Below are 18,012 nucleotides of genomic sequence, written 5' to 3' on the forward strand. Positions count from 1 at the left end.
TGTGGGCCAACCTGGAGAGCCTACTGGGTGATGCAGTTTCACCCTCGAGGTGCAATTGGACAGTAGGATGTTTCAAACTGAACAGGTTAAAAAAAAAGCCCATAGATATTTAAAGCCCAGTTCCCATTTATCCTACCGCCCTTTTGAACTGCAAGCGCATGGCACAGTGGCTTTGACATGAGCGCAATTACCTTTAGTGCCAGCAAGGCTGCATGCTGTGGGTTTTGAAACCTGCTGGACCAGGAGCCAGGGTGTCAAATCCAGAACAACTCCACAGGATAAACTAGAAGGGTGATAAACCCTCTTGCTTTTAGGTACAAGCCAACCAGTAACTGCCGGAGTTAGGGTGAAACTACAGGCTGAAACTCTTTAGTCTAGCACACGCTCTGCTCCGGCAACATCCGTGGCCCGGCATGACTGTAGTTAGCCGTGAATCCACATATCAGGGTGGGGCCAAGTTTCCTGAAGTCCCATAAAGTTTGTACAGCCACCAGACCTGGCTCTCAGTGTTCTGTGCTGTTCTTTAGCTCTAATGGCTCCTCAGAGCCCAGTAAACAGTGGAAGTGTTGGTAATGCTGCTAGACCAGGGCTAAGCAACCTGCCTCACACTTTGATCTAGCCCGTGAATGGCATCTGGCTACTTTCTAGTCATACCCTGCTTCCTGTGCCACTGAATTTCCCAGCAGTGGCTCAGCCAGCAGGATCCTATTGAAACGAATCACGGCTCCCAGTCACAGCACTACCGCAAGCAGGGGCCAGAGCTGTGAGCTCTTTAAATAGCTGCAGCAACCCCAGGCAACACGATAGCAGCAAAGCCAGGCGCCCTTTACTGAGTTTTTAATTCAAAGCCTTTGGTCCCAGCCAAGTCGGGGAGAGGAGGGAGGCTAATCCTCAGCCCCGCCTCTTCCACCCCAGGTCCCGCCCCTTTCAGGGGTGGAGGCAATCTGTGAACAACAAACCAAAATTCATTAAGTGCCCCCCCTGTGAAAATTATTGCCCACCCCTGTGCTAGACAATAATGATCTCCTATAGTCTAGCAGCAGTCGGGCCCCAAGAGTGCTGGCTTGGAGAGGTTCAACCTGTACGGATAAGGGAAATGCATCCAAGAATTCTCCAGGAAGGAATTTCTTTAATATTGCTCTGGAGCAGCTGGTACTGGTCATTGTCAGAGACCAGATACCAGATGGCTGGACTCCTGGTTTCTCATTTATCCCTATAGCATTTACAGAGTGCCTGGAAGTCAGTGAGGGGTGGTTCTGGATTTCTGCCAGAGATCCAAATGTAACCTCTCCTCTTTGAATTCACTCTTAACTCATAGACACAAACAGCCTTGGTGGGAAAAGTCAGAGCAACATATGGGGCAGCCACGTGAAGCATTTACCAGGCAGCAGCAGCTTTATGGGTGTATGGGGGGTTCTTTTGTCCCTGGCCTGTCGGCCAGCCATGCCGAAGGGTCTACAGCACAGGGGCAGGGCGACATGAAGTGGTCTCGATGGGGTATGTCTCAACTACAAGCCTCTTTCGAAAGCGATCATCTAGACAGCCACAAGACTTTCGAAAAAGTGATTCACTTTTTCTAAAGAGAGCACCCAGGCAATCTGGACGCTCTCTTTCGAAAAAGCCCGGTTTGCGTTCAAGAACGCCTTTTTTCGAAAGAGCTCTTTCAAAAAAAAGTCATTCTTCCTTGTAAAATGAGGTTTACCGCTGTTGAAAACCCCGCCACATTCTTTCAATTTAATTTCAAATGAACGCAACAGCAGTCTAGATGCAGGTGAAGTTTTTTGAAAAAAGGCCATTAAAAAAAAACTCTTGTAGTCTAGACATAGCCCATTCTAGCAATGTTTTACAGTTTGGTTCAATGGTTCCCAGCACCCCCATGATAAACATTGCTCTTGCACCTCTGCCTATAATCCTGAAGCCTTGCAATTCCCCCTTTTCCTGCAAGGTTCGATAACTGAATTCCTACCAAACTTGGTCCCCCCTGGGTGGGAGAAGTGGAATTCCCAGACTGCAAGATCATTACGTTTGCAGTCGCTCTAAGCTGAAAATGATAAGCTGCTGGCACAATATAGCGATCTTTTACAGTCCAGGTAGCAGAAGGGCAGATGGTGGGGGACGGCTTCCTCCCAGTATTGTTCTCCGAGCGGCCTTGCTGCATCCACTCCACCAAATGAATTTACAGGTTACCAGCCAGTCCTAGGAGGAGGCAGAGCAGCAGCCATCACCTGGGAGGAAAGGCATTATTGTAACGCCTGCTTTTATGCCTAGAGCATGTGGATCAGACCTTCCTTTCCATATGCTGCTTGGCTGCTGATGAAGAATACGACAGTTTACCCAAGTGACGTTCAGAGTCAGCTGAAATGATACCCACCTTGGCGTTATGGCGGGACTCGTGCTGGTTCAGAGAGTTTGTGCTCTAAAGCAGACAGAGGGAAAGCTGGTTTCACAGCCTAGTAGCAATCCAACCCCAGGAGCTTCCTAAACGAGTCCTTATTGCTGATGCCCACTGTATCTTCCCATTGTGGTTAATTGCATCAACTAAACATAGCACCTGGCTGTACAATTGTTGGCTTTTTTCTTGAGAGACTCACGGTGTAATGGTGCTTGGTCTGCTCTAAGGACCAGCACTGCTGGATTGTTCAGTTTGAAACACCCCCTTCCTAAAGAATTGGGGTCCCATTTAAAAGAAAACAAATCTTGGCAGTGAATTAGAATTCCACAAAAGCCACCATACTAGCTGGGTTCATTGGACAAAGCAGAGAGCAAGGGGGCAGATGAGCTTTTGGGCAACTTGGAAAACTCAAGAGGCCATCTAAACCCTCACATTTAAACTGCATGCTAATATAAAGAAATCTGTAATCTCACCAAAGCATGAATTGTCGATAGCATACTGACCAATAAAACCCTTTCCATAATTGCCTGGAATGTGTTTCAGGAATGCAAAGTAGAGAGGCCAAGTTCTGAATATCCGGATGGCAATTAGAGAGGGCTTTGAAATGTTCAACAGAGCTTTATAAAGAGCGAAGCCTACATTTTCAAAAGTGACTCTTGATTTTGGGTACTAGTGAACATGAGATTTTAACCTTAAAGGGAGATGGGGGGCTTCAGAGGGCATGACTCTCAACGCTTGTTGAAAATCAAGACGTCTCTTAAGAGTCTCAAATTGGGCATCTAACAAAGGAGGTGACCAAGACCACTAGCTGGACTTTAGAGTCCAAATCCAGATCCTAATTTTACTATCAATACCTGTGACCGCATGGACCAGGTCCTGAGGCCTCCTGCCAGAGGCCCTATGGTCCTGCCACACCCTGCCCCAGAAAGATAATAGGTCCTCCAAGCAGGCTAGAGCGGCTACAGGAGAAGTGGCCAATCAGGAGCCAGAAAGGCCCTATAAAAGGAGCAGGGGAGGAGGGCAGCAGTCTGTTCCTCTGGAGACCTGAAGGCGTGTAGTCTGAGAGACTGACTGCCTGAGAGTGTGGCAGGACTGCACGTTGTGGTGAGCTTAGTGAAGGCTGAACTATGATGGGACCCTGAGGTAAGGGAGAGGATGTTGTCTCCAGGAGAGGAAGCCCTTGGGCCACCAGAGTGGGGAACAGACTCAGAGGGACACTACAGAGCGTACCAAGATGGGCTCCTGTTAGATGTATACCCTGGAAGGGGTTTGTTGATTTGCACATGGGGTGTGTGCGACTCGGCCGCTGAAGAGGCTTTGAACAGAGGGGACGCTTGTAGGAAGTGAATGCCACCCCATTACAATACCATACTCCAACCCTGTGGTGTCCAACCCGTTCTGAAGCAGGAGCCACTGTAGCAGCTACTGCTGTAGAGAACTAGCCACGTTATTCTGAAAATAGAAATAATTTTGTGAGCCAACTAGCCACACTCAACGGGCCAAATAGCCACATGTGGCTACTGTGTTGGACATTACAGCTCCAACCCTTCCTGAGCTTTGGGAGTTCTGAAACTGAATACCTGGAGCCTATTTTTACATCTTGAATTCATCTTCAGCAGTGGCTGGCACGTTCTCATTTTAATAAAAAAACAAACAAACAGTGAATAGTCCTGCAGCACCTTAGAGACTAACAAAACTTGTAGGTGGGATCATGAGCTTTCGTAGGTACAGCCCGCTTCTTCAGATGAATGCTTCTTCATTTTAATGCTTGTCTATTCTGAAAGATTCTGGAAGAAGGACTCTGAATGGAAGGGGGGCGGATTATTTGAAACAAACAGAACAGCAGCTACACAAAATTATGAGAAACCTGCTGACACAATCACACAAGGTAACCAGATCTGTCAGTGGGCTAATAGGACAGATATTCCGCTGATGCAAACTGTATAGCTCCACTGACATGTCCAGAAAGCAATCCAAGGACAGTGTCCTGGCAAGGGCTTTCTGCCAAAAGTCCCCTTGTCCAGTAACTTTACTATTATAGCTCTTTGAGGTCGAAATGCACCAATGCACTTGGTGCTTTATGCTCATTTAGTAAACAGGGTTCTTGCTCTAAGAGTTTAGGGGATGGTGTCACCCTCTCCAGATACTGCCAAAACGTCCCTGCAACCAGAGCTCAAATTCAGCCAGAGCTGCATTTAAGCAGAGCGCCGGGAAATATTTTCAAACCCATGGGGCAGAAGCTTTGAGCCCTGACACTCCCGCACAGAGCCTTGGCACGTCCCATGGGGCTGAAGTCCTCCGACCCCCTCTCCCTGCAGCTGAAGCCTGGAGCTCCGAAGGGGAAGAGGCTGGGGGCCTCCAGGAAATACTGTGTGAGAATGTAAGTCCTGTCTGCATCCCTTACTATAGCACGGGGTGGTCAATAATTTTTAAAAGGGGGCCACTTCAGCCCCGGGCCACCCCACAAGGGGCGGGGCCTTGGGCAGAAGGGGCAGGGCCAGGAGACTTCTTGTGCTCCCCCCCACCATTGGCCTGGGGTGGGGGTGCACAAGAAGTCTTTCCCCCCTCCCTCCCCCGATCTGCCCCCTAGGCTGTGTCCAGACTCAGGGTTTTTTTCGGAAAAAGTACCCTTTTTTCGAAAAAACTTCACCTACGTCTAGACTGCAGCCGCGTTCTTTCGAAATTAAATCGAAAGAACGTGGCTTTTCTTTCAACGGCGGTAAACCTAATTTCACGAGGAAGAATGCCTTTTTTCGAAAGTGCTCTTTCGAAAAAAGGCGTTCTTGAATGCAAATGGGGGTTTTTCAAAAGAGCATCCAGACTGCCTGGGTGCTCTCTTTTGAAAAAGCGGCTTGCTTTTTTGAAAGTTCCGCTTGCAGTCTAGATGCTCTTTTTCGAAAGAGGCTTTTTCGAACGTATCTTTCGAAAAAGCCTCTTTCGAAAGAGGCTTGCAGTCTAGACATAGCCCTAGAGAGAAACACCAGGACTTTGTCGACACTCGCGGCTTCTTGCGCAAGAAATATGCAAATGAGGCTAAGCGTGGAATATCGCCAAGCCTCATTTGCATACCTAATGAGCCACCATTTTTGCAGAAGTAGTTCTTGCACCAGAAGGAGCTGTCTACGCTGCCCCTTCTTGTGCAAGAAAAGCCCTCTTGCGCAATGCCCTTATTCCTGAAAATAATCAGCGTAGCGGCATTGCGCAAGAGGGCTTTCTTGCGCAAGAAGGGGCAGTGTAGACAGCTCCTTCTGGCACAAGAGACTCTTCTGCAAAAATGGCGGCTCATTAGGTATGCAAATGAGGCTCGGCGATATTCCACGCTTAGCCTCATTTGCATATTCCTTGCGCAAGAAGCCGCTAATGTAGACATAGCCCAGCTGTTTTAAAACAGCTGGCATTCCCTGTAATGTGCCTACCATGTCTCTATCTGCTGCGTCCCCCTGGAAGGACAGGGAAAGGATGCAAGAGACTTCGCGCGCTCCCTGCCCCCAGTACCTGATTGGCCTGGAGGTGGGGGAGTGGCAGAGCAGCCACGGGCCGGATCCACTGGCTTGGTGGGCCAAATTTGGCCCACGGAGCACCCTTTGCCCACCCCACTATAGCCAGTGCCTGGGGCTGTTGTTGCTTTCAAGCAGAGCCCAGGAGCAGCAGTGGAACGCACAGGATAAATGCGTATTTACCAAAACGAATACAATCTTTCTAGCACCACTGTATTTCTATCGCTAGGGGTCAGCGTTGCCCTACACTTGCATTCACTTGGGCTACGTCTACACTGCAGTGCTCCAGTATCCCAAAACAGCTATTCCACGTTGTTTGAGTGCGCTCGTTATTTCGAAATATAACGGGCTCGCTATTCCAACATCCCTGTATACCTCATTCCACGAGGAGCAAGGGACATTTCAGAATAGTGATTCATTTAGAAAGAAGTGCTGTAGACCGCACCAAATTTCAAAGTACGCCATTTTCAAAATAACATTGAAATAAGCTATGCAATTGCGTAGCTCGAATTGCGTATCTTATTTTGACCTTGGGTGCAGTGTAGACATCCCCTTGCTGTGCCTTTAGAGCGGAGCTGGGACAGGAGCGTCTTCCCAAGTGTTTCAGTCCCCAATGCCCACACATCAGCCACCTCACTAAGAAATCGACGGCAGAGCAGTGATGGGTGTGAACAAAACCTGGCTAATTGTTCCGTGTTCTGGAGGGTTGGACTGGGCTGAAATGGGAGGGCTATCAAGTATTGAGGAGGAGAAAGGACGGAAGGAAGCTGTCTCTAGGGGTATGTCTACACTACCCCCCTAGTTCGAACTGGGGGGGGGGGTAATGTAGTCATACAGAGTTGCAAATGAAGCCCGGGATTTGAATTTCCCGGGCTTCATTTGCATAAAGCCAGCCAGCACCATTTTTAAATGCCGGCTAGGTCGGACCCCGTGCCGCGCGGCTACACGCGGCACGGACTAGCTAGTTCGGATTAGGAACGAGGCGTACAGCTAGTTTGGATTAGGAAGCCTTATCCGAACTAGCTAGTCCGTGCCGCGTGTAGCCGCACGGCATGGGGTCCGACCTAGCCGGCATTGAAAAATGGCGCCGGCCGGCTTTATGCAAATGAAGCCCGGGAAATTCAAATCCCGGGCTTCATTTGCAACTCCGTATGACTACATTACCCCCCCTAGTTTGAACAAAGGGGGGGTAGTGTAGACATACCCTAGGAGAGTCTGGTTCTAGGGATGAGGCACCTGTCTCCAGGATCCCCCAAAATATTCAGGAATCCAGGACCCCAGGGCCGGCCCACAACATTTTGGCACCTGAGGGGGGGAGCTCAAATGACGCCCCCATGGCCCCTTGCTTGGGCCAAAACTTTGAAAGGTCTCAATTCTGCTTCCTTCCTGTTCTACTCCTCTCATGGGACTGCTCTGCTACCTACCTATGCACCAGTAGCAGACACAATTTTCTACACTCTGGGTCCTAGTGGCACCCCCCACAGTCTGGCACCTGAGGCGGCCGCCTCAGTTTGCCTCATGGTAAGGCCAGCCCTGCAGAACCCCGAGCGCTATCATCTGTCCCTGTGCTGTGGGAAGGCAGGACAAGATGGGGAGTATCGGGGAGCCAAGGCATAGCCATAGCTGCCAAAATTAGAGGGGAGGGGGAAGATGGGGTGCTGCAGTAGCCTTGGCTTCCGGCCACCTCCCTGTGCATCGCAGGCGAGACTATCACTCAGGGGGCCCTGCTGCTGTCTCTGCTCCAGCTGCTGGCCCCATGTGCCAGGGCTTTGTCCCCTGCCTCCGCTGGGGGAGGGAGAATGGGGTAAGGAGCAGTGTGTCAGCTCCCCCACTCTGAACAATGTCCTCCCGCCACTGTGCACAGCCACAGCGAGTGCCTGTTAAAAGACTTGGCCCTGGGCAGGTTAGAGCAGAGGCTGTTGAAAAGCTAAAAGCCTGCGAGCTGTCGGGGGTACCCGCAGCCCTTCTCCATTCAGAGAAACCAATGGGGTGACGTGAATGGTGCTTTGGACCAGACTCACCTAAAACACAGGCTCTTCCTGGAGGGGCAGGATGAGCCTGTGATAAACAGTCCTGGGATTCCCAGAGGTTGGTTTCGAATTTGCTGCCACTGGTTGGATGCTGGCACTTCACGGGCTCAGCTGCCTCCAGATGGGATGCCTTTCCATGCCCATTATCTCGAGGTGGGACCCTTCTGTAGATGTTCTACCTGCAGAGCCACCCAGAAGCTATTGCCTCCTGGTGGGGGTAGCCCCATGGCCTCTTCTCGTGGCTTCCCAGCACCAGCTAGCGATGAAGCCCACAGGCACTTGTGCGTGCCCCATGCTGCTCGTGGTCAGGGCCAGCTTGTTGAGCTAAGCTGCCTGGTATCCCAGCAGTCCCTCGGGAAGAAAGGAAGCCCCTGGAGTTGGAAAATGAGGAGGGGGGAGGGAGTCTCACCTACCAGCCGGACCACTGAGCGGACACAGTCCAAGTTCACCCGCAGTCCCACAACTGAACTGAACCCCTTCTGCACCCAATCTGGGTCATCTCCAGCGAAGCCGCCTCAGCCAGGGGACCCAGCGTGGGTCTACGGATGAGCTCAGCTGCTGCTGCTGGAATAGCTGGGTCAGCCAGGCGGGAGGCTGCCTGGCAGAGAAACTGGGGCAGCAAAAGTCGCAAGGAGGTGCCCACTGCCAGCCTTGACCCAGTTGCCTTGACACAGGTGCACTGCGCCGAGGTGACACACTCCGAAGATGGGAGATAATGGCCGTGTCTCTCCGGCAGCCTGCCCCGGCGGGCGGCCCCCGCCCCACGGCTCAGGAAGAAGGGAGCAGCTTGCAGCATGACCCAGATAAAGGGAGAGACCTTTAACCAGGGCAGTGCCTGAACGCACGGGAGCTCAACGTGCTCTCTCTGGCTCGGCGTTTGCAGGAAACATGTTCATGGGGCACACACCAAGCTGTGGCCTGGTGTTCTGCAAGTGACCCCGCACTCATCTGCCTTCAGTCCCAAGGCCCCGCCAGAGGCAGCCGACAACCCCCCAGCAACATGCCCATCCTCTCTAATAGCCTCCATTCACCCAGATCAAAGTAGGCTGGGAGGAGGAGCTAAGAACGGGAAACACTTCCTCCCCAGTGGTGTGGGGAGTGAGCATTTGTAGGACCGTTTTCCTTGTGCCAGGAAGGCTGCAAATCCCTTCCTTTTCAGAGGCTCAGCGCCACCCTCCCCTTCCTGCGCTTGAAAGCCGCCCAAGGGCCCTATACACATGGCTCTTTGTTCCCTGCTCAGACTTTTGCCGCCCTTCCAAAAACAACACGGTCCTACAGGAGCAAAAGAGAGCCGGGACGCTGCACTGGAAACACCTGCCTGCTGTCCTACATTCCCATAGTCATCACATTTGGCCTGGTTGTAGAAAAAAGAAAGGGGGCGGGGAGAGAAAAAAAACCAAAGACACTGTAGGATCTGCGATCTGCTTTTAATGTCAGGAAGCAGTTCTTATAGTAGGCAGTGAGGTAGAATCACAGAGGCAAGTCCTTTGTACACTCTGCCTTGCAGGTATAACCCCTACCAGGCAGATTTGAACTTGGGAGTGCTGAAAGTTTAGAATAAGAGCCTCTACAGCTTGAGCTATAAAGCCAGCTGACTCTTAGCTAAGGCTGTAGAGCTCCCTTGTTCTGATCTCTTGCTGTAAGTGGTCTATGTCTAGACTAGGGCTATGTCTACATGGCCCCTCTCTTGCAGAAAAACATATGCAAATGAGGCTAAGCATGGAATATCGCCGTGCCTCTTTTGTATAATTAATGAGGCTCCGTTTTTGCGCAAGAGGCTTTTGCACATGAGCCGTTCCTCCAAACAAAAAGGCAGAATAAGGGCCCTTGTGCAAGAGGGGGTTTTGTGCAAAAACGGAGCCTCGTTAATTATGCAAATGAGGCACGGCAATATTCCACGCTTAGCCTCATTTGCTTATGTTTTTCCGCAAGAGGGGCAGCTTAGACATAGCCTAGGCATCTGGGTTACATAGGTTCACGTTAGCTGAGAATCCAGCCGGTGGACACCAGGGGAGGGATGTTGACTCACACGAGCTGGTGACATTGTCGTCAATGGAGCGGTGCCAATTAACACTCAGTAGGAATCTGGCCCCAGGCCCGGCCGTAGGGCCAGGCGGTTGCTGTGGGCCCTGTGCCTTCAGGGTCTCGCACTCTGGGCGGGGGATGTCACCGTGATGTCTCATTTGTGTGCAGCCAGGCCCTGCAAACTATTTGACTGGGCCTGATGTTTGGTTTTCTGCATAATGCCCCCCCTCCCCCCCGGGCCTGGGTCTATTGTCCTGGGCTGGAGGTGGCTTGTGCTGCTTTCCGGACGATTGTACGGCTGCTGGGGGAAGGGAGGGGGGACTCGCTGCGCCAGGAGCGGGGAGGCGACTGCTTGCTTGGCCCCTGTCGGGGCAGGGGGGCCAAAGCACCGGGCAGGACCCACCTAGCCAGCAGCACGTGGAGAAGGGAAGGGGCTTGGAGCCGGGCAAGCGCAGGCCCCGGAGCCGCAGTGTGGGCTGCGAGCAGGACCTGGAGGAGTGGGTAGGCGTTGGGCTGGGAGCCAGCGCCACCCGGCAGAGGGGACAGCGCGTGCCCCTCAGGCCCGGCCTTAAGGCATTACGCCGTGCCCTCAGGGCCCCGCGCTGCACATGGGCGACGTCACATTTATGCACGGCTGGGCCCCGCGGTGAGTGTGCCTCCTGGGGCCCCACAAGCCATCTGGCCCCTAACAGTCAGCTTCACAAAAGGTTCTGGGGCTGGGAGAGGACCCTTCCCCTACACAACTCGCCCGGCCCCGGATGGCCTGTCTCCGAGGCAGCCTCCAAAACATCACTGTGCGGTTCCAGCGTTGTCTGGAAGGGAACAGGCTACACGGGGCGGGGACGAAGATCCCAGCTTGGCCGGGGCTGGTGTCCTGCCTAATCCATCTGCGTCAGCAGGCTGACAAGGGGGCTTTAGTGTCCCGCTCCCTTAATAAAACGGGACCGGGGCTTGGAAAGCAGGTCAGCACTGCCAAAACACTCTGCAAACAGGCTTTGCCTGGCAGGCTGCCCTCCGCACACACGCAGCTGCAAAGTCCCCTTCCTCCTCGCCTCCCTCCTCCACCACCAAAAGCCACAGCTGATTTCTAAGGGGCCTGCCCCTCCACCCTCTCTCTGCAGCAGCACAGCAACCCTTTAACTACACCCCAATCACGACTCCTCCTTTTATCCCCCAAAGAGGCCCCCCATTGGGCCGCCCAGCCTCTCGGCTGCCCAATCAGAGATCTGTTGTCAAGGTGGAGCAAACCAGAGGGAGGGAGTTGGAGGGGGAGATTTTTCACACTGTTGCTGGGAGAAGGAGGCAGAGGTTGGTACGATAAGCTGCCCTGTAGGGATGGGAGCGGGATGGGAGCAGCCGAAGTTTCATCCATCTACCCAGGACTGGCTGTTCCCACCCACTGCGGGGGAAGTGACCTTTGTCTTTGCCTAGTTTCCTAGAACACCAAAAATAAAACTCCTGGAGTGCTTTGCCGTGCAATCCTGGTGCAGTGTGCAAAGAGGGGGGCAGGGTGTCCATCTTGGGGCACACCGCTGGGGGATGGTTAGAGGGTTCAACAAGCCACAGTTTCGCAAGTGGCCTCGGTTTCAGACACCTCCCTTTTAGGGCTCTTGCTTTACGTTGGGTTTTTCAAATGTGCTGATCCCAAGCAAAGCTGCAGCTACTCCCCTCAGACGCACTCGATGCTGGATGTTTAGGGGCTCAGTTTTCAGAAGAACTCAGCCCCCATGTAGGCCCCTAACAGGCCAGGTTTTGCAAAGTTCTCAGCACCCGGCAACTCCCTGCCGTGATACAGAGGGGCAGATTTTTCACAAGCGCTCCGCACCTAAAATGTACATCATGTGCAGAGTGCCTGTGAAAATCTATGAAATACCTTAAAATTTGGACTCCAATGGTTAAAACCAGATTAAAAAAAGCCGAGCATCCAGGTCCAGATTTTGAGAAGTAGGCCAAGTTCTTCACAAACTATCTCATTTTCACAACACTTCTGGGAGGTAGGGGGACTATTATGCCCATTTTACAGAAGGGGAAGCTGAGGCCAGGAGAAGGTAAATTATTTATCCTAAGTTATACAGCTGAGTCACCCCTTTTAAACAACTCCTGGGTTCTCAAGGTTATTTGGGTTTGCTGTTTCAGCAAGTGCAATTTGTGTTTATATTTCCCCCCAAGATAAGTACAAAAAAGCACAAGGAAAATTACAATGCAATGAGCAATGCAGTTAAGATGATTAATGCTACTCTGTGATAAAAAAAAAGCAGAGAGAAATGGTCTCTATTTATCTAAGGCCTTGATTCTATAAACTTTAAGCATGTGTGTAAATGTTAACATAATCACAGCCTGACCCATAACAAAGGGAAGTATACACACACATGCACACACACTGTCTATTGTTTTGTGTTTTTCCCTTCTCCGTTGGGTTTCTCCCTGTTTGAATTTATCCTTCAGAGTCACTTTTTTCAGGCACAGGCAAAATTTTGCTCTCTGCTATGTCAGTGACTCTATGTCAGTGACTCTACTCAGCTGAGTTTATTTGGCATGACACTTGTGTAGCTAGAGGCTTCCCTTTAAAACAAAATAATAAATATTTAGCTCTGGTGCAGCACTTTTCACTTAAGGCCTTTCAAGTTCTTCACAAACTATCTCATTTTCACAACACTTCTGGGAGGTAGGGGAACTATTATCCCCATTTTACAGAAGGGGAAGCTAAGGCCAGAAGAGGTAAATTATTTATCCTAAGTTAAGTTACACAGCTGAGTCAGGGCTTGAAGGCAAGAGTGCTGAGTCCCATCCCTTGCTCTAACTGTTAAATCCCCACTATAAGACGGGAATGGAACCTAGGAGCCCTGACTGCCAGTGATCTCACCATTAGGCAACCCTGCCTCCCCAGTGTATTTTGAGACTGCACCTGTACCTCCCTGTACACAAGTAAGTCTTTGATCAGTATTTTTGGAGTGTAAGGGAACAGAAGCGAGGGGGAAGGGAATTTATAATCAGTTCGGCTCTCATTCTCTTCTCTCTTTTTGATTAACCTGCCATCTGTCTCTCTGTACAGTGCACCGTGCCCCATTATACGATAGCAGCGCGCGTGCCATAAATATCAAGACAGGCTTTGTTTCTGCTTCAAAGACGCTGTGGGCCCAAAGCGGTTCCCAAATGGGAGCTGCAGGGTAGGAAGGCACGGGAGCCCGCAGGGTTCGCTGTGCCAGTCCGGCTTCCCCCTGGCCTTGCGTTGGAGAGGTAAAGAATCGGGCAAGTAGCGTTTCCATTGTCTCCTCTTGCTAACCTGGCAGTGTTTCACTCTGACCCCAGATGAAAAGGAGCCGCTCTCACTGTCCCTGCTCCAGCCTCAGCTGCTGGGGTTTTGTCCTCGTCATAATACTCACCCTGCTGCTGCAGGAAAACTGTATTCAGGGGAAAGGGTCTGGGGAGGGGGTGGTCCCACTGCCTAGAAGTGTGCGTGTGTGTTGCCCCTGGAGATGGTGCTCCAGCTAACATCTGCCGGTGCCATGCTCGCAGAGTTCAGGAGAATGGGAACCGCAGAAAGGCCTCCTTTCCCTTTTGTTGCTGCAGCAGACAGAAATGTAAATAAACCCCGGGGTCCTGCTCCCCCAATGAGCACCAGAGAAAGGCGCTGGTAACCCCCATTTCAAATGGCTTGTTCTCCAGGCAGGGTGTTGCAGAGACAAAAGAAAACTGTTGGGTTTTTCTCCTAGCACCTTTCGTCCAAGGATCACAAAGCACTTGACCAGTGAATAGGCCTCAAAACCCTCCTGGGAAATAGGGAACGGTTCCCCCCCATTTTACAGGAAGGACAACTCAGGCAGAGAGATCTGAAATCAGTTGCCGAAGGCTGTACAGCACATAACGCAGGAGGCTAGACAGTGTTCCCTCTAAGCTGTGCACTTGGGCAGCCACCCAGGAGAGCAGAGCGCCCAGAGCTGGCAGCGTGTGTGTCTACCGGTGGTGCACATCCGCACATGTCTCAGTGCCCATAACATTTATCCTGCACAGGGATGGAAAAAATTAGAGGGAATATTGCTGGATTCTAACCATTAGTCCATGCTCCCCTTCCCAGTGAGCCTTTCAAAAGATCAGGGAGCAAGAAAAAGCATCTTGCCCCAGGCTCTGGTTGCGCCTGGTGGTCCACTCCAAGAGCAGTCATCATTATACTTGGGGAGGGCATAAGGAAGAAAGGGTACCAGCCTCCAAAGTGCCACCAAAGTCCCTGAGCACAGGGTGCCCGGTCCCTGAGCACAGGGAGGAGGAGCGGGACAACCATATGGAGAAAGCCCTGACCGGGAAGGACCTGGGAGGGTGGGGATGCAGTAGAGAAGCGACTGGCCCTCTCCAGCTGAGCAAGTTGTGAGGACGGGCGGATTTTCCGATGTGATGGCTGGAGCCCTGCGGGGATACAAAACTGGTGTCAATTGACAGAACACAGGGCCTGTCCACCTAGGGCAGGGCTGGGCAAGATACAGCCTGGGAGCTGGATCCTGCCCACCTAACACTTTGATCAAGCCCGTGGATGGCATCTGGCCACTTTCTGTTCATATCCTGCTGCCTGTGCCACTGAATTTCCAGGCAGAGGCTTAGGCAGCAGGATCCTATTTAAATGCCTCCCTGTCACGGTGCTACCCGAACAGGGGCCAGAGCTGTTTAAGGCTTGCAATAGCTGCAGCAACTCCCGGCAGCCGCCAGGCAATACAGTAGCGGCAGGGTCAGGAACTACGAGCCCTTTGCTGGGTTTTTAATTCAAAGCCTCCAGCCCCAGACAACTCTGGGGTGAGACTAGTCCCAAGCCCCACCTCTTCTGCCCCACGCCCTGCCCCTTTCAGGGGTGGAGTCGGCCCGTGCCCAGGTACCAAAATTCATTAAGTGGCCCCACTGCGAAAATGATTGTCCGCCCCAACCTACGAGCTGAAACTGTGTTTTAATACTATTTCCCAGTTTGCTGGATAGGGCCCTATGTTGGCCTTCCTCTTTCATGCTTATTTTTTGTTTCCCCCTTTTTGTTCTTTCTCACTTACCCTGCTTGCTCCGTTTTCCCACTTCTCTCCTTAGGAGCCTCAAGTGACTAGAACAGAACATGCTGAAGGACAGTCCTGCCAGCCAACAGCAGCAGCTGTCGTTTATACTAACAGTGTACTCAGCATAGTACATTACACAAAACAAAGTCAGCTTCTGCCCCGGATTATTTACAGGTTCAGGGACAGACACACATGACATGTTGTAGTATCTGAGTACCAGGGAACAGACAGTTTATGGGAGGGGCGTTGATTTGGCTCTCACTACTGATAAGTCATAGAATCCTAGAACTGGAAGGGACCTTGAGGGATCATCAAGTACAGTCCCCTGCCCTCATGGCAGGATCAAGCACCATCTAGATCACCCCTGACAGGTGGCTGTCTAAACCACTCTTAAATATCTCCAATGATGGAGATTCCGCAACCTCCCTAGGCAATTTATTCCGGTGTTTAACCACCCTGACAGGCAGGACGTTTTCCCTAATGTCCAAAATAAACCTCCCTTGCTGCAGTTTAAGCCCTTTGCTTCTTGTCCTATCATCAGAGGCCAAGGAGAATAACTTTTCTCCCTCCTCTTTGTAACATCCTTTTAGATACATGTGTGACAAACAGCAAAGATGAGGTTCAGAGGGGTAGCTGAGTTAGTCTGTAAGGGTACGTCTACACTAGCCCCCTAGTTCGAACTAGGGAGGCTAATGAGGGCGACTGAAATTGCAAATGAAGCGCGGGATTTAAATACCCCGCGCTTCATTAGCATGTTCCCGGGTGGTCGCCATTTTGGAAATTGATTAGCCCAAAGTAACTGCCCACGTCTATACGCGGTAGTGAAACGGGAATTCGAAGTAAACTCCTAATTCGAATTAGCTGTTACTCCTCGTGGAATGAGTTTTAACAGCTAATGCGAGTTAAGGGGTTTAACTTTGAACTCCCATTTCACTGCCGCGGGCAGATACTCCAAGCTAGTCAATTTCCAAAATGGCAACTGCCCGGGAACATGCTAATGAAGCGCGGGATATTTAAATCCTGCGCTTCATTTTCAATTTCGGTCGCCCTCATTAGCCTCCCTAATTCGAACTACTGTAGACGTACCTTAACAGAAAAAACTTAAAAAACAACAAGTAGTCTAGTAGCACCTTAAAGACTAACAAAACATGTAGATGGTATCACGAGCTTTTGGGCACGCAACCCACTTCTTCAGATGACAGGAATATAAGGAGTCCAGATCCAAGAATAAATAATGGGAAGGGGGGCGGGGGGGGAAGGAGAAGAGAAAAAAGGAGGGGGAGGGAAAAAAAGAGAAAGACCGTGAATAGATGATTCTGTCTCTCTTTTTTCCTCTCCCCTCCCTTTTTCTCTCTTTTTGTTCCTCCTTCCCCTTCCCCTCCTCCTCCCCTCCTTCCCTTATTTATTTTTGGATCTGGACTCCTTATACTCAAGTCATCTGAACAAGTGGGTTGCACTCATGAAAGCTCACGATACCATCTACATGTTTTGTTAGTCTTTAAGGTGCTACAAGACTATTTGTTGTTTAGCAAAGATGAGGTTGATGCAATAGCAGCTCTAAACTCCAGGCAACTTTTAAAAAGAAAGGGGTCTCTCTTTTAGTGAGGTAATCCAGCAGAGGAGGTCCCAGATAAAAATCCAGGAGACCTAGGGTCTGTTTCCAACTCTACCATCAATCTGGGTAAATTCACTTTTCTCTTCTGTTCTCCCTGCCACCTTTGTCTGTTTCAATTGTCAGTTCTTTAGGGCAGGGACTGTCTCGCACTCTGGTTCTGATCCAAATCCCATTGAAAAACTCCCACTGAGCTCCAGAACTGGTGTATATGTTTATACGCCATGGTCCATCTGGATTCTATGGTAATACCACCAATAATAGTTTCTGATATCACTAATCATCTGCCTTTGAGTGCCAAACATTCCAGTCATCAGGCAGCAAATACCAGAGCACTCCATGGGAGTGATTATCTAATTAGTAGGTGGTAGCATGCTACAGTAATAGAGCGTGGGACTGGGAATCAAGTGTCTTGCTGTGTGACCTTGGCTAAACCTCTTCAACTCCCCATGCCTCAGTTTCTTCATCTTTAAAATGGGTATAACACCGCAGAATGGACTTGGGAGAGGGCTTTAATATCCTGGGGTGAAAGACACTGTAGAAGCACAACATATTGATAAAAAATGGGTGCAAACAGCATTTCTAACAAGCTAAGATTCCAGGCGGCTTTTACAAATGAATCGCCAGTGGCTGAACCCAGAGGATAGTACAAAGCGGATGCATGCCAAGGCATAAAAATAGCTATACCGTTTCACACCAAATCAAAATGCTTCCGCCCCACAGGTCCTCCTCCCGCAATCTAAGGCCTGACGGGCGAAAGTGCCTGTTTGCTTTGGCTGTCTCCTCTGTACAAATAAAGGGATATTCTGAACTCACCCGTCGGCGAGGGATTGGGGATTTTGTTTTTCTGGGTAACAGATCCCTTCTTAGAATCAGTGCCCACCCTCAGTTTCACTCCAAAAATGCCATTTATTTCTCCCCGTGCTAGAAAAAAACACTTGGTGTGAGGCACATGGTGCACCAGCCTCTATCAGACACACTGTGGTGCATGAAATACGCTGCCAGCAGGTAATGCACCTTGACACGACTCAGCTTTGGGTGGAACATGCCCTATAATACATTCATGCACTCTCAGCTAGTATCTCCTAACCTGAGCCTGTGTATTCTAGCTGCCTCTGACCTGAGGACGAGTCATGTCCGGACCTGATCTGTCATGCCCTAGAATGTCCTAACACAATCTAGCATACCCTGTAGCAGTCTAACTAGACGTGTCCGGACCTAATGCCTGTAAACCACATTGTTCTAACATGTTCCACTGTACCCGGAGATTGTGTTTGAGACCTCAGCTGTGTTGTTTAAAGCTTGTTCTCTCTGGGGGATTACGTGAGAGGCCTGGACAGCTTATTCCATTAAGTCTCGGCTTAACAAAACCCTGGCTGGGTTGATTTAGTTGGGATTGGTCCTGCCTAGGGCAGGGGGCTGGACTTGA

The sequence above is a fragment of the Pelodiscus sinensis genome, chromosome 27 (assembly GCF_052426305.1).
Source record: "Pelodiscus sinensis isolate ZL-2025 chromosome 27, ASM5242630v1, whole genome shotgun sequence".
NCBI lineage: Eukaryota > Metazoa > Chordata > Testudines > Trionychidae > Pelodiscus > Pelodiscus sinensis.